Source organism: Cyprinus carpio, chromosome A25 (assembly GCF_018340385.1).
Source record: "Cyprinus carpio isolate SPL01 chromosome A25, ASM1834038v1, whole genome shotgun sequence".
NCBI lineage: Eukaryota > Metazoa > Chordata > Actinopteri > Cypriniformes > Cyprinidae > Cyprinus > Cyprinus carpio.
In genome coordinates, this window is record NC_056596.1 from 3533014 (window position 1) to 3558641 (window position 25628).

General features: G+C 35.8%; 1 long non-coding RNA gene across 2 annotated transcripts in view; it reads left to right on the top strand.

Moving 5' to 3' along the window:
• LOC109075544 overlaps positions 1-25628 on the top strand; it is an 80515-nt gene that overhangs the window by 27227 nt on the left and 27660 nt on the right. For both annotated transcript variants that reach the window (XR_006153583.1, XR_006153584.1), the window contains exon 3: positions 6094-6133. This is a non-coding gene — a long non-coding RNA (uncharacterized LOC109075544). The remainder of the gene's footprint in view (positions 1-6093; positions 6134-25628) is intronic.

Here is a 25628-nt window from a genome sequence, read left to right on the forward strand (position 1 = left end):
CGTTAGCATTAGCTAGATGACCATATGAATGTGAATGTTAGCATTCACTAAATGAACATATCGCATATTTTTCCATTTGCATGCGAACGTTAGAATTAACAAAACCAAATTGTTTGTTTAAATTTACCCTTACGAAAAAGAAGTTTATTCAAGTGTGCTATTAGTATACTTCTTTTAAACTAAAAATAGGAAAGTATGCTTTTAGTTTACTTTTTATGTACTTCTCAGAAATATACTTAAAATGACATTTAAGTATACTTGACTTATACTTACAAAAAGTCTAAATATACTTGAACTTTACTTAAGTATACTTAATAAAATAAACTTGAAGTATACTACTTTTTGGTAAAGGTAAGCGTGAGCATTAGCTAAATGGCTTTATCACATATTGTTTCTGTTTGCATTTGAACGGTAGCTTTAGCTAGACAAACTTATCAAATTGTTTTCATTTGCATGTTAATGTTAGCATTTACTAAACAAATATATTGCATATTGTTTCAAATTGCACGCAAACAGTAGCATTACTGAAATTGTTGACCTTATAGCAATGTTTCTGTTTGCATGTGAATGTAGCATTACCAGAGCGACCTTATTACAAATTTTCTTTTTACATTTGAGCGTTAGCATTAGCTAAGTGATTTTATTGTATATTGTTTCCATGCATGCGAGCATTAGCATTAGCTAAACGACCTTATTACATTGTTTCTGTTTGCATGTGAATGTTAGCATTCGCCAAATTAACTTATTGTAAAATTGTTTCCATTTGGATTTGAACCCTAGCATTAAACAACCTTACTGCATTTTGTCTCTGTTTTCATGTGAACATTAGCAAAAGAACATTATAGTTTGTTTCTTTTTGCATAGCCTTTTTGCAAGGCTAGCATGAGCTAAATCCATTACCATAAAATCCAATGTAATACTTATACTTAGCATTTAGGTTAGTACATGAAAAATACATGTTGAAGTGCAACCTTTTTAGTCACAACATTTCGCTAACCTCATTAGCATAAATCAATTTATTTTCACTTTTTTATATAAACTGGGTTAGTACATTCTGCACAATATATGTACTGTATACTGCAGAAATAGTAAGAGTAGTATACTGTTCTGAACTGTTATTGTATAATACTATTTTAGGGCAAATATTATGCAAATTGGACCACAGCGCTAGTTTCCTGCAGAGTTTAGTTCCACCGCTAATCAAACACCTGTCCTAATCAAGGTCTAGTGGTTCAAATTGAAAATGAGAGAGCGTGTTTATACAGAGCTGGAACTAAAGTAAAAAAACTAAACTAGAAGCAGCTGTAATGGAGCGTCTGGCATAGGAAGTGGATTCACAGCGTTCTGTGGCGTGGGATTTTTACTAGTGTGCAAACGACCTGCGTTTCTCAGCAGAAAGGTTGTGTGCTTCTCCTTCAGAGCATAATGCCTCGGTCACAGGGCATTGATCTGCTTTCAGAGGTCTCTGTGTGTGCTCGTCCATGTCTCATCCTTTGCTTTGTGTATTTATAGGCTGTCTAACTTGCCGTCCTGCAGGTCATCAGGTTGTCGCGTGCTGTTGGCTGATCGAACAGGTGTTGGTCTTGCGGATTTTTCTGGGTCCTGTATTGATAGTTGTTCGATGGGTCCGTCAGATAAGGAGCGGCGTGTCACAGGCCACCGATCCAGCGCTTATCTTCACATTCCACCACTAGCGCAGTGCTAATGAGTGGCACAAACCCTCAAAACCATTATTGAGCTCTTTGGATGCCGATATTTTGACTCTGCTGGGAGGTTTGTTTTCCTCAGGTGATCGTGTTTGTGTGGCTACACTGAGAGAGAGGCAGTTATGTCATTCTCTAAGTAATTAATCTTATTATTATTATCATTTTACTATATTATAGTCAATATAATTTTACTATACTTTCTACTGTAAAATATTATAGTAAAATAGTATAATATTTATGTAATATAAATATTAATAATGTATGTGTATACATAAGTTAATGAATATATGTATTTATGAATGAATTACTTTTTACTATGAAATATTATAGAAAAATAGTATGATATTTATATATTGAACTATTTATTTGGCATGCATCATACTGTATTAACAATGACATAATATATGCACAGTATGCATGTTTTGTGAATGCAAAATATGTGCCGAAATGTTCAGTATACCACAAAGCACAGTGTCAGATATAATTAATAAATAAATAACATACATTTATACATTCACACCAATGTACATTATATATTATATAAACTAATATAGACTTATATACACTTTTTTATTATTATTATTAATGTATTTTATATGTGCATATATAAATAATTATAATGTATGTGTAGAAATTTATGAATAAATGTATTTATAATGCACAAATATGCAGTATGCCACTGCACTTAATATGAAGTCATGTGACTACAATATAGCGTTACATACCTTCTATTTCACTTAATACTTTAATAATAATAATAATACTTAATGCATGCACACCTATGGCATAATTCTTAATACTTGAGCTGTGTACAGTGAACAAAACACAGTATTCAGTAATAGTATTGTAGTATTCTGTTCAATGCAAAACAACACCTTGCTGTTGGCTTGTGACCAAATGGCTGATAAGCTGATTGGCTCTCCTCCTTTTCTGTAGCCACCATGTTGAGAGTTTCTCTCATTAATTTTTCATTGAAGGGTCTGTTTCCTCCTCATACCCTCTCCAGCTGTGAAGAACACTTTGATTTTGGTTTGTTCATGTCACCATAGTGTTAGCAGGTGTCCCAACAGCTCTCCTGAATTATCCTTCATGGGCCATTGAAGTGTCTGTCGAACAAGCACAAGTTTATGTTTTCAAGCTAAGTCTGCACTGATTTCTGGTGAAAGCGGCATTCACTGACTGGCCGATAGAAGTCTTTATTGAACAAAAGCTCCTGACATCTACAACTTGAAAGGATCTTGATGGAGGAACGAGTTCTGCGAGTGTAGCGAATCCAAACACCAGGTTAATATTCAGGTGGGTTGAGCGTAGGCTGGTAAACTACAGGAAACTCTTGCTGCAGGGTGAGAGTTTTCCCCACTGTGGGATCATGCATTTACATGAAGCTTCAGTGTATTGTAGTGTCTGGGCGGAAAAAACACTTGGCGCAAGGCTTTCATATTCCTTCAAATGCTCTCTGGCTCTCTCTCTTGGATGCCCTTTGCTACCTCCTTGCTTGTTCGGCTTTAGAAATCCTCTAAGATTCGCTCCGAAGGCAGCAGCTCTCAGCTACATATATACACTCAAGAAATTTCATTCATGATCGAGAGGAGAAATCATGTCACTTAAGAAAACGATGTCTCTCCGGCTCATGTTCTCGTCTCATTTCAGGCTTGTTCGCTCACTCTCCTTTATAAATATTCACAGGCTTGCATTCACAGACCCCAAACTGTGAATCCGCGAATTCACTCGACACTCCAGTGAGTAGTAAGGTTTGATCCCTCTTTCGCTCGCCTTTCTCACTTGTACTCTCACCTTCTAATTTCTCTCTCTCACTTGACTTTCTTTAGAGTGGCGTCTCCTGTGGATTCCCACTCTATCCGGATATTTGCCTGCAGACTGCATCGCATTTTTTCCCTTTGTATAATTCTCTTCATCGCATCATTAAAGACTCCTTTTTATCTCCTTCGCATCATTTTTCACATTTGTGTGAGAAACGTAATTTTTGCAGTGTAATCTCAACCTCATTTTCTCAATCAGTATTTTTGTCTTCTGTACTTTTGGTTAAAAAAATATTTAATCATCCTTGGAAGATAAATTTACTTGTTACCTTGTTTTGGAAGATTTTATATTGAATTCTATTTTATTTTTCTCATCCAATTTGAATGAATAAATCTAATAAATAAGTAGTGAGGTGGTATGATAAATACCAGAAGAAAAATTATAGTAGCATGAGAAAATCATTGAATATTTTAATATGTATTCTTTTAAGACACGAAATACTGATTAGGATTTTTATTTTTATTTTAATTTTTTTCACATTCCAGCAAAAACAACACAACCGTTCAAAAGTTTGGGATCAGTAAGATTTTTATGCTCACCAAAGATTCATTTATTTGATCAAAAATACAAATAAAACAAATATGATGTGTAATATTATTACAATTAAAAATAACTGTCTTCTCTTTGAATTTATTTGAAAATGTATTTTATTCCGGTGTTGTAAAACTAAATTTTCAGCATCATAATTCCAGTTTTCAGTGTCACAGAAATCATTCTAATATGCTCATGTTGTTCAAATCTAATGCTGAAAACAGTTGTGCTGCTTCATATTTTTGTGGAAAATATATGTTTTATCATGATTATTTAATGAATAGAAATTTCAAAAGAACAGCATTTATTTTAAATATAAATCTAATGTAACAAATGTATTTACTGTCACATCTTGACTGAATACTAATACAAATTTCTTTCAAAAACAACAAAACAAAAAACATACTGACCCCAAACTTTTGAACTGTAGTGAGTATTGTGACGCATATCGTTAATGTAGTAAATATTTACTTGTACACTAAAATTATGTTCACACGGCCCACTCCTGGTTGAGATCTACTTTAGACAGCTTGACGCTTGTAGATAAGGGACAAGTTGAAACTGTATTTGTTAAGCATTTGCATTGGCAGCTTTTAATACCATTTGAGCCTTGAGTGATTGTAAACAGGCTGCTGTTAGCTGATTGATAACGTTTAGCGCGACATGGATGCGGTTTCACTGGGGCTGCAAATGAAAGGATGAAGCAGTACTGCACATGACTGAAATCCAGCACTGGGCCCAATACCGAGCCCTGAGGGACACTGTAATGGCTACATGTACCGCAGATTTCATATTGTTGCACTGCTGGAGGATGGGGCGGCGTTTGGGTGAATGCTTGAATCTCACATTACTCACAATTTGCCTCTCTAATGGCTCTTCAACATTTTAAATCGTTTTCACAGCTAAAACAAGCTCTTGGCGGGTCCTTGATTAGGGCATCAGCGGACTTGTAATGATTGTCTGTGTTGTTTTTTGTATGGAAACATTGAAATCTAAAACCATGCTTACACTGAGTGAGACAAAGGGTCAGTTCACTAAAAAGTTTAGTTCAAGAAGTTTAACCCGTTTATTCTAGTTTAACCAGATGCTGGTTAAACCACTAACTGGCCTGGAAAAGGTGGAATTGCATCTTTCAAGTTGCATTTTTCACTTTTTTTAATGTGTTTGTACCGTAACTGATTTGCGTAATTTCGTTTAGTGAATTGGGTGCAAAAACAACGCAGACTGTGTGTTGATGTTATTAGCAGGTGCAATTAATCCTTAGCCAATCCCTCACCTAAGTATTTAAAGAGTCATATTCCTCTTGCTCTATTCATTCTCCATTGTTGCGAGATGTGTTGACGCTCTGGGAATGACTTGCAGACAGATGTGGTCTAGCGTTGCTCCTTGTTGACGGACTCCCGCTTGTTTTGGCTCCGATACCAGCGTGGGAATCGTCACATCCAACACCTGTTCCTCTGCTAAGCACCTTCTTGTCTTCCTGAATGATTTGCTCTCTCAGGGAATTTTCTGTGAGGCTTTATCTGTTTTCTTCCTTGTGTCTTTCTCTCTCCCTCAATCTCTCCTTCTCCCCTTAAGCTCATTAAATGTTTCCGAGAGAATAGGAAATCAATGGCGCATATGGTGTGAGAGAACTTTTTTTCTTGATTTGTTTTACCCTGTATTTATCCCTTTTCACATATCTCTCTCTTTCCTTCGTTTCTCTCATTGTTTGGCAAGATAAATTTACTTGAGAAGCAAAATTGCGGAAGATATTGAAGGGGTAGTTCACTGAAAAATTATTAGGTAGAATAAATAATGAATATTCGTTTTTAGGTGAACGATCCAATTTTTGCAAGCAAGTTTATGCTTAAAATTAGTTTGCCATTGGGGTAAGACAAACTAAACTACTTTTAAGAGAGTATATCTTGAATTAAATCTTAATATCCAATGCAATCTTGCTTCTAAAGTAAATTTACCTTGATGTTTAGACATTTGTACCGGAAAGCAAGACAAATACTGATTAAGAAATGTTTTATTTATTTTTTTTTTTCAGATTTTCCCACTCATCTTCCTCTGGGGCGGCAAACTGTAAGGTAGGAATATGGTTGTTTTCAGATGTGCTCTTCATCTTATTGGCAGACGAGCCACGGCTTGGTGGCCCGTCCGGTGTTTCTAGTTGAAATGGCTATGCAGCACTTGGTTAGGTTCCAGCACGACCTTTATTCATTCTGACACACATCAGGCTTCTGGATCGTAGCGGGAAGAGCTGCTGGAAGGAAAACGAGAATGTGTCTGATTGCTTCAAATGTTTATCATTTCCCCCTCCCTTCTCATTCAATCATCCTTACTGGCTCTCTCAGCGTTGAGCTGAGGGTTTGATTAGTCAGCGTAGTGGAGGATGACAGCATGCTAAACTGCCTTTCTAAAGTGACTGAAATCAGGTTTCTTCCTTAAGATGACCCTATTTGCTTTCTTTTTTGTTCATGTCTTTGGTCTTGTTGTACATTTTTTTTTATCAGGTTCTCTGATTTCTAAACTAGAAATGACCATATCAGCCTCTGAAATGGCTTTTTTTTCCCCCACTGACATGAATCAAGCTTGCACATGTGGGGAAAAAAATCATATCCAATAACCTCAAAACCTTGAATTCCGAGAGCCAATCAAATATTATGTGGGCGGGGCTTTGTTTAGTTAATGATTTACTACTAGGTATTTTGATTTACCTAGAAATATGCCACACATGCATAATTGAATGTGTTTACTTCTTGATTGTGGTGAATTTCCAAGTGAAATGGAAGAAAATGTAGGGTGGGACTTTATTTTATATATTGCTAATTGTTTTGGATTATGAAAAGTGGCTAATACATTCTAGAAATAAGCCAGAAGTTTTTGAACAAAGTCTTTTATATGCTAAAATAAATGCTCTTTAAGGCTGCATTTATTTGATAAAAAAATTACAGTAAAACAGTAATATTTGAAATATCATTTCAATTTAAAAGAACGGTTTTCCATCTGAATATATTGTAAAATGTAATTTATTCCTGTGATGCAAAGCTGAATTTTCAGCATCATTATTCCAGTCTTCAGTGTCACATAATCCTTTAGAAATCATTCTAATATGCTGATTTGCTGCTCAATAAGCTTTTCTGATTATTATCAATGTTGAAATTCATATTCATATTTTTGAGGAACTTTTTGTGTGTTTTTCAAGATTTTTTGATGAATAGAAAGTTAAAATGAACAGCAATTATTTAAAATGGAAATTGTCAAATTTGATCAATTTAATGCATCCTTGCTGAATAAAGGTATTAATTTCTTTTGAACTTTTGAATTCTAGTGTATCTATTTGGTAATTAATTAACATTATTATGCCTGTAAAAGTCATTTCTGAGGCGGAGCAAGTTGTTAGATTGTGATGAAAGATTACAAAGACAACTAGATTCTTTGGAAGAATGTGCACCAATGAATCATTCACATTAAGACCAGGAACGTCTATTAAGAAAACAAATCAAGTGCATTTTGACTTGTTTCCTTTGTAACTTTAATCCTTCTTTGTCTCAGCAAGCTTGGCTCAATATGATGTACTATAACCTGAGTGTGTAAAACATTCAAACACACACACACACACACAACCTCAGCACTTTCCAGCGTTCTGGCTGTATTTCAGGCTTCTGCTTCGCTATCAGCAGTGGAGCAGCTTCACTCTCGCTGTTCGGCCAAGCCTGGGAAACAATATGTGCTGTTATTTATTTATTATTTTCAGAAAGAGGCCGTTTGTCGTTGTGTCGGGGGGAGCGAGTGTATGTGTGTGTGTGTCAAGCTGTCGGGCAGGTCCAGGCACAGCCCATTGTGAGGAATAATGGATGCTATGGCCGCAATCGCAGGAGTTATCTCCCTCACACACACATACAGGGGCTTGAGGAGCTGATGATAAATGACTTTGAGACTCGCTGTCTGCGATCAATAAACCACTAGCAGCAGATGAGTGAGACCGAGCTGCCGCTCTCCTTTTCTACTTTACTTCTCTCCATCTGCTCCGCTTTGGCTCCTTCAGTCGCTCTTGTCTCGTCTCATCTCTCATTCTCTTCCCATCTGGTCTCTCATTATCTGCTATACTTTTGTCATATCGTATCTCACTTTTGTCTCTTATTATGTTACTTTGCTCGTCTCCTTACCTCTGCTTGTTGTCCAATCTCGTCTCGTTATCTTCACATTGTTTATCGTCTCACTTCTGCTCTTTTTATCTCTTCTTATGCTCTCTTCTTTTCTTACCATGTGTCCCAGTACTTATATTTTCTCGCCTTGGCTCTTATTATCATTTATTTTCATCTATTTCTTCTCAGCTCTTCTCGTCTCTCTTCACCTCTTATATTTCTTATCAAATTATCATCTTTTTTTCTCATAATGTTTTTTTTTGTTGTCTTCTTTTTGCTGCTTCATCTCTCTGTAAGTTTCTTGTCTCGTGTATTGTTCCTCTCATCTCTCTGTCTTTTGGTTTTCGCATCTCATCTGTTCTTGTCTCTGCTTTTCTCATCTCTTCAATTCTCGTCTCATCTTTTTCTCATGAATTTTTTTTTTCTTTTTGCATCTTGTTTCTCATTTGTCTCACCCCCTTATTTTTTTCATTTTCACATTTTTGTCTAATCTCTTTTTTCTACTCATTTCATTTTACTCGTCTGATCTCGTCTCTTCTCATGTTTTATTTTCTTGCCTTGACACTTTTCTAATGTCTTTTGCTCATGTCTCTGCTCGTTTTGACACAGCTTGTCTTTTAGTCTCATTTCTTCTTCTTTAAGGTCTCATCTCTTCATCTCTTCTTTCCCAGTCTCATATAATTTCATTTTTGTGGTCTTTTGGTCTCACTTCATGTTTCATCTCATCTCGTCTCATCATCTTTCTAATCTCATTTCACACTCTTTTCAACTCCTGTTTATCTTGTTCGTCTCGCCTCGGCTTGTCTCATCTCATCTCGTCTCATCTCATCATCTTTCTAATCTCATTTCACACTCTTCTCAACTCCTGTTTTCATGTACATCTCGTCTCATCTCATCCCCACCCAACCCATTCTCATCTCATCATCTTTCTAGTCTCATTTCACACTCTCCTCAACTCCTGTTTTCATGTCTCGTCTTGTCTCGTCTTGTCTCATCTCGTCTCATCTCATCTCGTCTCATCTCATCATCTTTCTAATCTCATTCACACTCTTCTCAACTCCTGTTTTCATGTCTCGTCTTGTCTCATCTCGTCTTGTCTCATCTCATCTCATCTCATCATCTTTCTAATCTCATTTCACACTCTTCTCAACTCCTGTTTTCATGTATAGTCTTGTCTTTTCTCATCTCATCTTGTTTCGTCTCATCATCTTTCTAATCTCATTTCACACTCTTCTCAACTCCTTTTTTCATGTCTCATCTCATCTCATCTCATCTTATCTTGTTTGTTCTTTTCTTGTCTCCTTGTTTTTCACAGCTTGTGTTTTTAGGTCTTTTTTCTTTAGTCTGATATCATTTCGTATTTTGTGGTCTTTTTTGGCCTCATTTAATTTTTTTTTTCTCATTTCATCTCATTTTTTCCTCATCTAGTTTTTTGTCGTCTCATTTCTCGCTCGTCTCAGCTACCATTTTCAAATTTCTTGTCTCTTCTCACTCTTCTCTTCTGTTTTTTCACTTCTTTTCTTATCTCCTTTTTATCATCTCATTTCTCCACCCATCTCAACTCATTATTTTATCGTTTTCACATCTCATCTCATCTCATCTCGTCTCTGCTCTTCTCACTTATCTTGTCTCATTTTTTCTTGTTTTCACATCTCATCTCATCTCTTGTTGTCTTGTTGCTTTTCTCACATCTTGTCGTCTTTGCTTGTTTTGTCACAGTTCTTCCTGCTCTCTTCTTTTCCAGTTTGTCATCTTCTTGCCTTTTCTGTTTTTCTTGTCTCATTTCATGTGTTTTTCTCATCTCACCTTTCTCAACTCGATTCTCACTCGTCTCAACTCTCATTGTTTGTTCCTGTTTTCACATCTCATCTTATTTTGTTTTTTTCTCATCTCATTGTTTCCTCGTTTTCACTCATTTTGTGGTCTTCTGGCCTCATGTTTTTTCTCATTTCATTTCTTTATTTTCTCATCACTCTCGTTATTTTCCTCATTGTTTTCACATCTCATGTTCTCTTCACACTTCTCACTTGTCATAGCTCTCATTATTTTCTCTTGTTTTCTCATCTTGTTGCTTTTCTCATGTCTTCGTCTTGTATCTGCCTGTTTTTTCACAGCTCTTGTTTTCTGATCTCATCTCTTCATGTCTTCTTTTCCAGTCTCATCATTTCTGGCCCTTCTTCTCCTCTCTAATCTTCTGTCTTCACATGAATGTCAGCGGTGGTCGTGTAGGTCTTATTTGAGGGCGCATGTGATCGCTGGTCAATCACACACACACTCTCACACATCATTGTTCAATTACTAACACTCGAATGCACACAGAAAAGCTCAGATGTGCTGCGAGTATGTGTGTGTGTGTGTGAGAGTGTTTCCAGCTGTAGGGATTGATCGCGGAATAAAAGTGTAATGGGAGATGAGCTCTCATCTCAACCCTCACTGGAACAGAACAGAGATTTGGTTACAAACACAATCAGATTTACTCGCCCACATACGCACACACACAGCATGTGTGATCACAAATCTCCAGACAGCGTCACACACTCTCAGAAATCTTCAAAAGAAAATTGTGAATGCTAATCAGATGTTTTTGTCTATTTCTGGCATGTGAATACTCTAATGCTTGGACTAATTAAGCCTTCCATAATAATCCTCCTCCATTCTCTCTCTCTGTCTCTCACACACTCAGTCCAGCGCTAACGCTGCTGCCAGAGGACGTGTTGCATCTCTCATTCTCTTCTCATCCCGTCTCTTTGGTCCTCAACCTGATTAGTTTCTCATGTTCTCATCTCGTTGATCTTGCCTCGTCTTGTCTCTATCCGGTCATCTCATTCTGTTATTCAGGACTCTCATTCACTTCTCATTCAATTATCTTATCTCCTTTCATGTCATCTCGTGGTTTCTCATCCCTTTTCTGGTCTAGTCTTACCTCATCTCTTCTCAGTCGTTTGGTCATCTCATTTAGTCTCATCTTGTTTTCTCATCTAAGCTTCCCATTTCTCATTTTCTCATCTTTTGTCACGTTTTCCCTTCTCAACCTTTGTTTTCTCATCTCTTTTCATTAGTTGTTTTCTCATCTCTTTTCATCTGTAATTTTTCCTATCTTCTCATCTCTCATTTTCTCACCTCTTCTCATCAGTCATTTTCTCATCTTCTCATCTCTCGTTTTCTAATCTCTTCCCAACTCTTGTTTTCTTATCTCTTCTTTTCTCGGTTTTCTCATCTCTTCTCATCTGTCATTTTCTCATCCTCTCATCCTCTCATCTCTCATTTTCTCATCTCTTCTCATCAGTCATTTTCCCATCTTCTCATCCTCTCATTTTCTCATCTCTTCTCAACTCTCGTATTCTCATCTCTGATTTTTTTATCTTTTCAACTCTCATTCTCGTTCTGATCATGATCTCTTTTCATGATGTTATCTGATTTATTTCTAATTTCCATCCCATTTTCTCATCTCGCCTCACCTCTCATTTTTTTTCTTATCTCAGCTCTCGTTTTTGGCATCTCTTTTCACCTGATTTTCTCATCTCTTCCTCATGTTGTCACCTCATCATCTTATCTATTTCTATCTCTAGTTTTTCTCTTTCCTCTTCTCAACATTCTTTTCCCTTTTCTCTCTTCTCCTGTTTTCTCATCTGAACTCATTTTCTAATTTCTTCTCATGTCCTTATCTCATCTCATCTATTTCTCTCTTTTTTCATATCTCTTTTCACCTCTCATTTTCTCATCTCATCAGTCATACTCTCATTTCATGCCTTCTCAGTTGTTTTCTCATCGCTTCCCATATCTTTTCTCCTGTCTGGTCAGCTCCCCTTGTCTTTTCTCATCTGTCATTTTGTCATTGTATCTCTCTTCAGCTCTTCTCACCTCTCGTTTTCTCATTTCATCTCTTCTCATCTGTCATTATATGTGCTCATATATTCATTTCTCATCCTCATGTTTTCTCATCTAATTCTTTTGCATCTCTTCTCACCTCTTCATTCTTGCTTCTTCATGTCCCACTCTCTTGTCTTTGTTTCTGGGCTCTTGTTTTCTCATCCCAACTCTTCTCATCCTTTTCTCATTCTCCTTTCTTCTCATTCCATCTGTCTATTGGTTGTATGGCCGTGGTCCACTGCACCTGTTGCAGTTAGCATAGTGTGTGTGTGTGTGTGTTTTTTTTTTTATCAGCTCCACACCCCCCACAAAATCATAACTGCCATCGTAGTATTTTTTGTGTGTGTGTGTGTGTGTGTGTGTGTGTGTGTGAGGGGTCTGGTCACACAACCCTCTGCTATAATGAAGCCAGGGTCAGGACTCTGTGTGTGTGTGTGTGTGTGTGTGAGGGTAGAGAGCAGCTAATTGGTGGAGCTGCCAGCGCTGTGTGTGAATGAAGCGCCAGTTCCTCCTGTGTTTCACCTCAGAAAAGAAACACAAACAAATACAAGCTATTAAACAGCAAACAAGCTCCTGAACCGCTCAAACTGCTCAGCCTGGACTCTTTCATAATATTCACCAGAAAGCGGCGATTCAGAATAAGACAACCAGAGTCAAACTCCTGGCATTTTGATCTGACACGGTTTATGTACTTTTATTTACAGTGCTTTCGTACTAGAGATTTTGACGCAGTCCATTTGTCAGAGTTCGGTTCATTTGGTTCTGCTTGAAAAGGTTGATATGAACACAATCAATCTTGAATGTCATAATTTAATTATTAAAATATGCATCCATGCTCCTAGTCATATTAAAGAGTAGCCTAGTTCTCATCTGAATACATTTGCCTTCACTGTTTTCACGTCTCTTGCAACACATTGCCAAAAGTGCCCTTCTTTCTCTCTCTGTGTAGCCGGTGTAAAGTTTTAGTGGTATATCCGACTCAACAAACACATGAATAAAACAGTGCAAATGTCATCTTTTCAACTAAATCATTATGTAGTTCATGTTGCGAACAGCTGACGGTGCATACTCACGTTGATGATGCATATTTGCACGAACCAAGTCTGAAAGCAAGCTTAAAGACCGCAGACCACTCACAGATTCTCCACAAAGTCTGTTCAAAGTCCTAAGCTGCTACAGTGAGTGCTTTGGAGGGAAAATAGTTGGTGGATTCACAACGGTTTGTGGATTTGAATGATTCCAAAGCTTTGTGTGAGGCAGTGAACTATGAGTAAACGTGATATATTTTAGTGCAAATGTGTCTGTTCTGCTTTGTTTGTATTTGTTTATTTTTTCACTTACTGTACGGCCTTTGATGGCCTTACAACCAGTGGAAATGCAGATATTGATTCTTATACAGTCAGAGTAGGAACATCTAACAATTAAAGGCTTGAATACACTACATGATTTTCCCCCGATTTTTCCTCCCAATTTACAGTCTGGACAAACTGATGCTAATTGCGCGAAAGTCAGAACCAGTCTGCAGATTTGATTTGACAGATAGATTTCATAGAAAATCATGTAGTTTATGATGGTAATGAACTTTTTAGCTTCAGACTTTGATACCATCCTGGATTTTTTTTTTTTTTTTTTAGCTTCAGACTTATACCATCCTGTTGGAGGTTATCAAACATTGATATTTTGAGCAGATTTTAGAACACACATTGTTTTTGATTGTCAGGTGTCTCCTAGCAACAAGGCACGTTTCTGCGTGAGTTTGTTGTGATCAGAACATCTTTAAAGTCTGGTGATCCTCAGTTGTTTAGTATATGATGACAAGCTATTCCTCTGTAACTATTTATAAAGTCGGAAGTGCGTGATGCCTAGTGTTTTAAAAGTTTTGCAAGTTGTGTAGTGTATTCCAGCCTTCAGGTGCAGTCCCATTTCAGAAATTTCAGAAGTTTCTGTCATTTCGCAGGAAAAAAGTTCAATTATCTATTGTCAGTAGTCACTTTAAAACCAAGCAGCTTGGAATTTTGCGTGATCTGAATCCCTTGTGTGAAATCTGGCATGGGAAATTTCTGTGCATATTTCTACTGAAATCATTTGCGTAATTTCACAGAAAAACTGTGGTAAATCTGATTGTTTCAACCGATCTTTGGGTCAAATATGGGCTAACCCCCAAATTTTTGGGTTAAAAATTTAATTGAAAAAATTAACCCAACAGTTTAGTCCATATTTGACTCCAAGTTGGGCTGAAACAACCCAGCATTTTTTAGAGTGTAGCTTTTGTTAAAAGCTTGACAGCTTTGCCATAGGCTACATATAGCATGTTTATCGTTATGGTCATATTGTAGTTTAAATTTACCTTCTCAAAGCGTCACAAGAATCGCAAATTGTGGGTTTCTTCACTTTATGCATCAATAAATCTATTCCCGTGAGATTAAATTCTCTCTCTCTTTTTTTTTTTTTGAAATTCCCGTTTCTGACTGCATTAAGTTGTAAATCATTGGTACAGTCAGCACACGTTTTTTGCATAAAGTTGATCATTACTCAGCTTTATTGAATCATCAAAGGTTGCTGTCGCTCATGTACTGCCTCAGATAGCCAACCTTCATTCAAAATGAGAACTTCTAGTTACTTTGTTGCTGCTTTGTTGTCTTAAATGGGTAGTTTATCCAGAATTTTAATTTTTGGTGAATTATCCCTTTACATCCGAATGGTCTGTTGATATTCAGCCATTGAATTTCTATTAAGAAATCACTCTCAGCTCAAAGCTCTCAATGGCTTAAACTCATTGAAACAGTCCACTTTAGACATTCATTTCCACAGTAGTTTCATTGTAATGATATTTTCCAGCCAATTTGTGTTTGATAGTCAGCTGATATCATTACGTGAGTCAGCAAAACAGCAGCGCCCCTTCAACAAAGTGCCGCTTGTTCTCCTAAACATTTCCCTTCCAGCTCTGCTCTTCCACACGCCCCCTCTTTTCCACGTGCTTATCAAAGAGACAGAGTGCAGAAGAATGAAAGAGAAGGTTATAAAAATGAGAAGTGATGGTAGGTTTCAGCCTTTTGTAATGAATATCTCTTGGAGGTATTGAAATGCTAATTTTATGCTCGCTGTTGGCAAACTCGGAAAATATAGGCGGCTGAAACAGACCCCAACTTTGGCTTCATTTATGTGTTTTACTGTTTTGATGTTTAGCATCGTTTTTTCTCTCTGAGTTGAATCTTGTTTTCCACCTAGCTTTTCCATTTGTCTTCCAAATGCACACATTCAGGGGTGTGTGGGATTTGGCAATGTTGGGATGCTAGTTTGAAAATGGAGCTTGCCAAGCTACAAGCTAGTTAAAGAAATAGTTCACCCAAAAATGTTGAATATGTGTTGGTAAAAACCCATATGAATTTTTTTTTTGTTGCAGTGGAACCTTAAAATTCTTTGATAAAAGAAAACTTTAAAAACTATGCTGGTTGCTTTTCGAGCATCTTCAATGAATGGGGATTAAAGTAAAAGCACCATAAAATGATAGTAAAAGTTGTCCATTTGAATCATCTGCTATATTTCAAGTCTTCTAAAAAGGATTGGGTATCATTTGAATTTTAATAATTCTGATTCCAATTCTGCTTATCGATTCCCAGTTTCGATTCCAATGTGGATAAAAAAAAATTCAAACATTTAGATATCAAACATATTTATTCTGTGTCTCTTTTTGCAAAACATTTAGTTGCAACTGAATACCATGAACAAAAATCAGCAGGCTACATAAAAACTGGACTCAATTAAGAGCTGTTTGTGTGCAAAATAGAGCTGCACAATTCTTTACAAATTTAGATTTTTAAAAAAGAAAAATCATAAATTACATGCGATTTTAATTTCTGAATGAATGATTCAATGACTCACTTAAGATTAACTTGTTTCATTATTGGATGAATCAGTGTTTTTGAAACAATCTCTTGAATGAATGATTCAAAGATACATGTTTAACAGCTCCTTTTCGCCACCTACTGGCGTAACAACATAATCGATAAAGCTTTATTTGAAATTTCAAATTACTTTCAAAAGGTGGTTTACTCTATTTGAATTAATACCTTACACATCAGTGTTTATATCCAAACTATAAACTTTTATCCCTGTACTTCTGTGACTATTTGAATGATTGTAACATAGAAATAATGATACTGTGTGGTTGAAAAGACTGTTTTGTTTCATACATATACTTGACAGCTGCTCTCTTCAGGTCAGCGGCAGTGTGAATGCAGATTTTAATGTTCAGATCATACAGAGACGAACAGAGAGTTGATTGCATCACACCATTGTGTTTGCACACGTCAAAGGTTTAACAGCTGAATCATTGGCTTTTAGGAATAAGATCACATTGGTGTTTGAATCGTGTTCGCGATCTGTTTAATTAAAGTGGTCCTATGATGCTGCTAAAAAGAACATTATTTTGTGTATTTGGTGTAATTAAATGTTTATGCGGTTTAAGGTTAAAAAAACACGTTATTTTCCACATAATGTACATTATTGTTTCTCCACTATGCCTTCTGAAACGTGTCGATTTTTAAAAAGTTCAGGTGAGGTGAGGTGTGCTCTGATTGGCCAGCTATCCAGTGCGTTATGATTGGCCAAATGTTTCAAGTGTCTGAGGGAAATGTTACGCCCCTCAACATATACTGTTATGGCGTGTCCCAGTCAGAACACCGGCATGACCGGACAAAAACAATAAAATCCATTCCAAACGAAGCAGTTGTTGTATCCACTGGGGACATAATTACTGATTATAATGACTTATACTGTATTTTTACACATTGCTTTGCTTAGCCGTGTAAACATAAAACCCTGTCTGCATTTGTGAACAAATAAAAAACAAAAAACAATACCCACCACTCACTAAAAAAAAGACAAATCCTAAACATAAGTAAAAAAACCTACACACATTGAGTCAGAAGCTCCAGACTTTACTCACAAACTCACAGACTAACATACAAACAGAAACAGCAAGCAGCCCGCGGCTTGAGTGAGCCGCAGCCAGCGGCTATAAGAGTCAAGATTTTTATTCGTCACATACACGATTATATAGATTATATAAGCAGTGAAATGTGAGTGAATTATGAGGAACGGCCGGCGGATTCGACACAGGAGCTGCCGGTGCTCACGGCAACCACATGTGACGACCCCGGACTGGACTCAGCTTCGTCCACGGTGAGCACGAAGTTGATGTATTTCCTCAGCAACCAGCATGGATCAGCTCTAGGCATGACAAAGCAGATATTGTCCTCTTTTGGAAGGCCAAACAAAACAGTTTCACTATCACAATGAAACCCACAGCTTCTCCATGAAATGTCACCGGCGGCAACAGCGAGAATAAAAGGTACGCCTTCTTTCTTTGTGTGAACATTTGGGCGGCGTTTTGCAAATCTTCCCACACAGTGACATAGATATGTGGGGGCGTGTTTAAACGAGCCGTTTTAGGGGGTGTGGCAGAGTCTTAACTTTGATAAAGAATATCTCTTTGGATTTAAGACTTTAGTCTTTGCAACGTTACAAATCTTCTTTATGCACCAAGAGCTTGTAACACTCCAAAGAGAAAGGAAAAATTGAAAACGCATCATATGACCCCTTTAAAGTGCTTTTTCATGTTGGTGGTGACACCTCTCACACAACGTGTTGGCTTGTCACAAATATTATAGTTAGCTGTTAGTGTTACTTGCTGATCGCAAGTGTAGCCAAACACTGGAGCGCTTAAAATCAATAGATGGATAGACACCGGAATCGATAGACGGAATCGAAATTTTAATTTTACAAAAAGTATCTGATTCTTGACCTTATAGTTTCTGATTCTGAAATTGGAATCAATTTTTGATCTAAAATTGTCATGGGCTGTTCCAGTGAGCAGCTGCTGCAACTAAATCACTGTGTCAAGAACTAAAAGCAAATTAGTCTCATTCGTGAGTGAATGATTCAGCTGATTCATTGAAAAGATTCAACTCAAAAGGATGATTTGTTTACAAATCAGGCAGAAGGTTTGTGTATGAATTGTTGTTTTGAGTCAAATATTTTTTTGCTGTTTTTTGCTGCTAGTACACATGGGAAAAAGTGACCTGCTTGAAAAGCGTCATTTACTGTGAAAAGACATTAGCAACTGAAAAAATGTAGTTCGATAAGTATTGGTGCTAATTTTAGTTAGTTTCTTTCTGTCACTGTGCTTGAGTGATTTCCACAGGCTTGTTGGAGTGCTGCCACTGTCAAGTCTCCTCTGGCTGCATTTCTCCAACACGTGGAGAGTGAGAGAGACACAAATTGAGAGGGGGTCAGAGAAATGAGGTGCACCGTAATTAGCCGAGTCGCTCTTTCCGTCTCTCTCTTTCTCACCGTTTCTCTCTCTCTCCTCGTTAAGGCGTTTCTTGCTGCTATTGTTTGGCTGTCACATCCTGAGGGAAACAGCGCGGATGGGGGGTGTGGAGAAATGGTGACCTGTTTCATTCAGAGCACATCTCTCACTCAATCTCTTAGCTTTATATTCTTTTATTTTTCCCTGCGGCCTAGAAAAATCACTATGCAGCTTGGACGCCGGCCCCAAAATACACTGGGTATGAATCTCAAAAACCTCTGGCTGTGCGGTCTACCTTGTAACCAATGACACCTTGGATGTAAAATAGAAAAGGTACCCAGTATTTTCCCTTTTTAGACCATTGCAGCTGTTTTTCATACTTAAGGGTTTAAAATGTCAACAAATCAAATCAAAATTGACCCTGTTTACTGTCTTAATGCATTTTCCCACTCTTAGGTTCCGCCCTGCATGTTTTTTTATAGTAAATATTCTGCAAAATGTGTTACAAATGACATTTATTGACTTCGATTTGTCGACTTCCAGTGATTTAAGTCTTAATAGGCACAAAGTGAAAAACAGACAAGGGATAATGTTGATCTAAGTTTTTGTACCAACTACTGAAGCATTATTACTTCAGTTAAATTAATAAAACTAAAATTAAAATGAAAACTGTAAATATAAAGCTAATTAAAATATTAAAAAATATGGTATATAAATAACATAAAAATTATAAAATGACAAAATTAACAAAAGTATATAACAAAATTACTAAAGCTTAAACATGTAATTGTAGTACTTCAACCTAATCTAAAATGTTAAAAAATAATTATTGCCTTGGCAAATAACTGAAATAAGTTTTTTCATTTCATATTTACATTTTACTTTATTTGTTATACTTTAGTACACTGTAGTGAAGTACAAGACAACATTTTATGGTTTGCAACTTTGTTCTGTTTTCTTTTAATAGTTTTTCTATTTTCATAATTTATTTTATTAAACCTAAATAAAACATCAAATATTTTCTGATAATCTGTGATTTTGCTGCTTCTCAGAATTTTCACTTTCAGTGTAGATAGAAAACACTTGGCTGGGAAAATTTGCCATGCTGCAACTGGTTATGATATGTAATGCCAACCATTTTCGCTTTTGTTTGCCGATTTGAACTGTTTTCTGGCATCTCCCTGGCATTCGTAAAACCGGTCCAAACCAGTCTTCCTGACATAAGCTCTTTGAGAGGATCCCATTTTTCCTGTAGTACCAGTCCAGCACTGTGACAGAGCAATTTTAAATGCCATCTCTTCCAAATCAGAATTTTTGTCACAGGAATCCAAAAGAGGTCGTTTTATTGACCAGTTGGGTTCCATTTCTATAGGTTGCCTCACTGTGTAGCCCCGCCCACAGCAGAATCTCATTGGTCCAGAGTTCCACTCCACATACTGTAACTGTATACTAAACACTATACTTTGTTACATTGTGCAGCATTTTTGTATTATAATGTGGACAGACGACCTATTTGTCAATCGAAATGTTGTTTTGCGCCCGGTTAGGACATGTAAATCTGTTTATATTCATTATAACAGTAGCAGGCTTAAAGAAGCTCTTGTTTTATAGACATAATGTTCTGTAACAAAAGAGTATGATGGCGTAAGCTTCACTTCAGATGCAGAAGCATTTAATTTCACAAGCATGTGAAATCTGCGTCATAGATTTAAAAGCATGTATCCCCCCCCCACCCCTTCTTTGTTCCTTCATCATTTTTGCACAGAGGTTGATGCAGCCTGGTTTCCCCCTGCTGTCAGTCGCGGCTCTCGAACCTACAGGAATGAAAACCGTTCGCAGACTTTCTCCTTTTTCATAACAGGTTAGACCCACCCCCCACCCCCCTAGCGGGCTCCTCGTCCTGCTGTTCGGCTAATTGGTGAATGACGATTTGCCCCCCGGCAAAACCAGAACGAATATTACCATACCTCATTTATTCAGGGCCTAATAGAGCGGTTTCCATCACTTCATTTGAGTGCAAGAAAGGGAACCAAATCATTGTCGGTGGTTATAAAAATGAATCATTTCCCAGCGCCTGATATTCTTCATGAAAAACATGGTTTGTAGTTGCAGCCCGGAGACCAACTCTGAAGTATGTTCAGGTTACCTGAGTGAAAATGGTCTTGTTTATGGGTAATATGTGCTTTCAAATGTATCCGTGAAGGTAATTGTGACACGAAACCTTTTGAATGCAATTAATCCAATTTTCTTGCGTTATGAACCAATTTCTATCATGCTTCGACCCCTGATCAGTGACTGTGTCGGTTGGCCTCACCTCATTTAACAGATTTTCTGCTAGCTGTGTATGAATATTAATTGCACTCATGATTGCAGTAGTTATTTAATTTTTTACAAACGATTTACCATGGTAACCATATTTTCACCCTGAATCCCACAGTTACTACAAGAATTTTTATTTCTATTTCTGTTAGCTGAAAATTGATGTGCACTATAGCTAAGTCATCCCTATTTTATTGTGATAAAAATATATTCTTATAAATATATATATATATATATATATATATATATATATATATATATATATATATATATATATATATATATATATATATATATAATATATATATTTTTTTTTTTTTTTTAAGCTAAACTTAGAAGAAAAATATAAGTCCTCCATATAGGGTTATTAGAATTTTTCATTTAGTTTTTATTTCTGTTTTTTTCCCCCCAATTTGTCTTTAATTTTGTGTGATTTTTCAGTTTTCAGTATCATTGTTATTTATTCATTTATTTTTTGCTAGTTCGTTTAACTAGCTTTTATTTTGATTTTAGTATTTTAGGACAAAGTAATTTAACTAGAATTTTACCTTAATATTTTAATTTAGTAAATTTTTTCTTTTTTCAGTCTATCATTGTGTTTTTCATTGTTTTATTTCCTTTTTAGTTTTTTTTCTGTTTTCTAGTTTGTTTATTTAGTTTTTATTTTGGTTTTAGTATTGTAAGGCATAATATTTTAGTTTTTTTTTTTTTTTTTTAGTTTTCAGTTGTTACTTTTATTTTATTTTATTATTATACTTAATTTATCTTATTTTAGAATTCCCGCCTAGATTCTAGATTTTTTTTTTTCTGACTTCGCATTTTTTGTGGCATTTTTTTTTATTTTAATTTAGTTTAGTTTAGCTTTGGAGTCATAAAAATATATTTTACTGTAGTTCCAGCTTTTCCCAGTTATTTTTATTGAAGTCAACGTGATTGTATTCACATCGTTTCTGTTTTAGTTGCTGCCATGTTGTTAAACTCTGATTGCTTAAGGTGTTTTGTGTGGTTTTTAGCACATTACTGCATGGTTGCCAAGGCCTTCTGGGTGGTTGCTAGGTGGTTTCTTACTGGTCCGAGTCAAAAGAACCCACCCTTGAGTCGGTGGGATTTCTTGCCCGTTTTATTGTCGATCACAAGTATGATTGCTAAGAGTAATAACTATATTAAGTATGGCGTTTTAACCGAAACTAAGGTTACCATGGGTCAACTTTGTAAGAAAACACCTTCTAGCTCTGCAGTCCGAGGGTTATCACATGAGCTGTTGCAGTTTTCCGTCTACAACTGTGCGCTCTGCAGGGCGGATGCTATGAAAACACCTCTTTCCTTCCCCCCAGCCCCGACACAAAGTCCAGGCCCTCCAGTATCCCATCACCCCCTGTGACTATCCAAGCTGTTACGGCAGGATGGGCCGCGAGTGGCTGTGCCAGGGCGCGGCAGGACCGGATCTGACCGGTGGGCGACCGGCTCCTCCTCCTCCTCCAAGCTGCCATGTATGCTAAGCGCCTTGCCGCAAGCCGGAAGGATGCTTCAGCGAGGACAGGTTTGTCATTTTGAGAGCGAAGCGATTAAACTGTGTAATACCTAGCAAGCACGAGGAACAGTCAAGCTGTCACGTCTGAATTAACAATGTGAGTGTTAGTTTTGGTGGTGTGCTCTGCGGTTCTGCTGAAGCACATTGCCAGCAGATGGTACGGCTCACATCCAGACCTGACCTGAGCTTTTAGCACTTCACAAAATGATTCTGCTGCAGCTCAAGGAAAATTTAATTGGGGGAGAGATTTGATATGCTTGAATTTGATTATGAGACTGACACTTTTATGTCCACAGTTTTGCAAGAACGCTCAACGAGAACAACACAATTTTTACTTTCTCTAAGGTAAAATGAGTGGGGTTTACATGGGCAAAAACACCAACACAATTGGAAGTGTTGTGAGGCAGTTTCCAGGTGGTCCATTTAAAAAATAAAAAATAAAAAAAGCCCATATTTGAGCCTCTATAATATTCTGGCTGTTATATGTTTAAGCCACTACTGGTTTGTATCTAATTTGATTGCTCTGTTAGTTTGTAAGGCAGAATATAGCTAGTAAGTCATATAATATTACATTTTACCTTTATTGATTAAATAAGAAACCTTCATAAACAGAAGTAGTGTGGAATAAATTTACATATCAATTTATCTTGTTACCGTTGCTTTATGAATCTGTAAATGGTAATAAATTGAAATTTCATTCGAAAAATATGGAAATATGATTATGGAAAATAGGAACTGTATCAAAGATAAATTAGAAGCAATAAATACTAATACAATAAATTGGAAAAACTGACATTTATTGATTTTAATTTAGAATTTTTGTTAAAGTGTTAATGGTAATAAATGCAACTTCCATTGAAAAAATTATGCATAAAATAATCAAATTATTACAGATTTATATGTAGATTATATGTCTAAATAGTTTATTTAAGGACTGCATCAGGAACGATTAATAAATACTAATACAATAAACTGGAAAAAACTTTTGTTAAAATTGTAAATGGTAATAAATTAAATATCCTTTGGAAATTTTTTTTTAATTTTAGTTCTTTTTTATTTATTTTTTAAGAGCTATCAGGAACAAGTAATACATACTAATAGAATACATTTGAAAGGTATGTTTACTATTTTTATTTATACTTTTGTTAAAACTATAAATGGTAATATAAATTCAGTTTCCTATATGTCTGAATATTTTTTTTTATCATCAAAATCAATACAGCATCTTCATTAACAAACTGTGTGGCTTGTGCTGTTTACTAGAGCCCGACCGATATATCGTTTTGCCGATTCAAATGAGACCTCCCCCATGTCGATAGCCCCCGGAGTCTGGGAGTTACAAAGGTCATTAAAGTGTGCGAGACGTGAATTTAAATAGTATTTATTTACTGAGGTATATTATGTCACACTCAACACTTTCGTCAGTGTGTGAAGACAGTGGCATAGCGCAAATCCGTCAATGAAATTAACTAAAATAAAAAAACATCAAAAGAAAAAAACAAAACACAGAAAAGTACAAATAAAGTTGAATGAACTTCAACTGTTCAGTGCACTGCTGTCAGACTCATTTTGGATAATAAAGTGTATTGTTAAATTGTTAAATACCCTGACTCCATTACATATCTTTGTAATGTCATTCTAAGTATTTCATCACCACATTTGAGTGGTCACTGCAAAAACTGTTTATGTGTATATATATTCTGTTTATGTATATACTGCATTCTATATATAGTACCAGTCAAAAGTTTGGACACACGAAAGTGTCCAAACTTTTGACTGGTACTATACTATACTATAATATACACATAAAGAATATCGGCAGATATATCGATATCAGCCTTTTTTAACTCCCCAATATCGGTATCGGCATTAGCCCTCAAAAAACCAATATCGGTCGGGCCTTACCCTTTTCACTGTAAAGCATCATGTCACTTCTGATCCTTGGAATTTGTCTGAATCAGAAGCAAGTACGGTATCAAAGCATTTTAAGACAAGGACAAGCTTTTCTACTAAAGTACAGCTCTGGACGTTGAGTTTTGAGGCCAGAGCTTGAAAACGGCTCGTCTGCTGATGGTTAATCTCCTGCTCTGTGTGTTTTTTGTGCTTGTGAAGTGACAGTCTGCCAGTGGAAGCTGAGAGGATTTTTTTTCACTGCTCTATATCCTTTACATAATCCAGATCCTGTAGCTGTAAATGACTTCCTCTCAGATCAGCAATATTCAGGGACATGAAAATGGAAAGGTTTGTGTTTTTATGCGCTGAAACAAAAGGACATTGCTGAGCTGTTCCAAAATCATCTGTTGACGGCCTAGAGCAGCGGCACAGAACTTTCATGTCAAAGTCAAGTGAGACAAACACACACATACTTTCTAGCTGGAATTTTCTCATTTCCTCTGTATATTTCTGCACGTTTAAGGTTTGTGTGCTTTACGTGGCTGATCAGAGGCTGGGTGGGATGCACAATATATTGGTACCATATTGGTTATTAGATGATATTCCAGATTTTTTTTTAAGTATTTGTCATTATTGGATGTTTAATTGTGCTTGCTTGTGTTTCCCTGTTTTGAAAAATTGCTTTTGCTGTCATCTTGCACTCAATTAAACTGAAACACATGAAACACATTAAACTGAAACACATTAATAATTCAATAACACTAGCATTTAAAAAGCTGTATTTTAGCTTTTAGTGTTTTTTAGACAAAATCGTATATAATTTAATAATAATTAATAATATAATAATATAATTTAATAAGTAATAGAGCTAATAATCAATATTAGCTCTATTACTATAAATAAGCTGCAACCCTAAAATTCGACTTGCATAATCTAATGAAAATGAAATGTATCAAAGAATAATGTAGAGTAGATTTTATCATTTGAGATTTAATTGGATTGTTAATTTATGTATGTATGCATTTATTTGAAAATATTAATTATACATAGTTTAAATGTTTTTATTAATTTATGAAATAAGAAGTGTATTTACATTTTAGATAAACTGACTTTCAATTTTATACATTTAGATTAAATTGGATTGTGAAATTATTTATTTATTTATTTATTTTGAATAATATATTTATTTAAATGTTTTAAATAAACATGTATTTGTAATTTATTAAATAGGAAATTAATTTATTATATAGATATTATTCAATGAGATTTAATTGTATGGTCATTTTTTATTTATGGTACATATATATATGTGTGTGTGTGTGTGTGTGTGTATGTAAGTATATATATATATATATATATATATATAATATATATATATATATATATATATATATATATATATATATATATATATTGTATTTTTAAAATAAAATAAAAATACATTCATTTAAAATAATTGTAATAAATATGTATTTATTTATTAATTATTTATTTACAAAATATTAGGT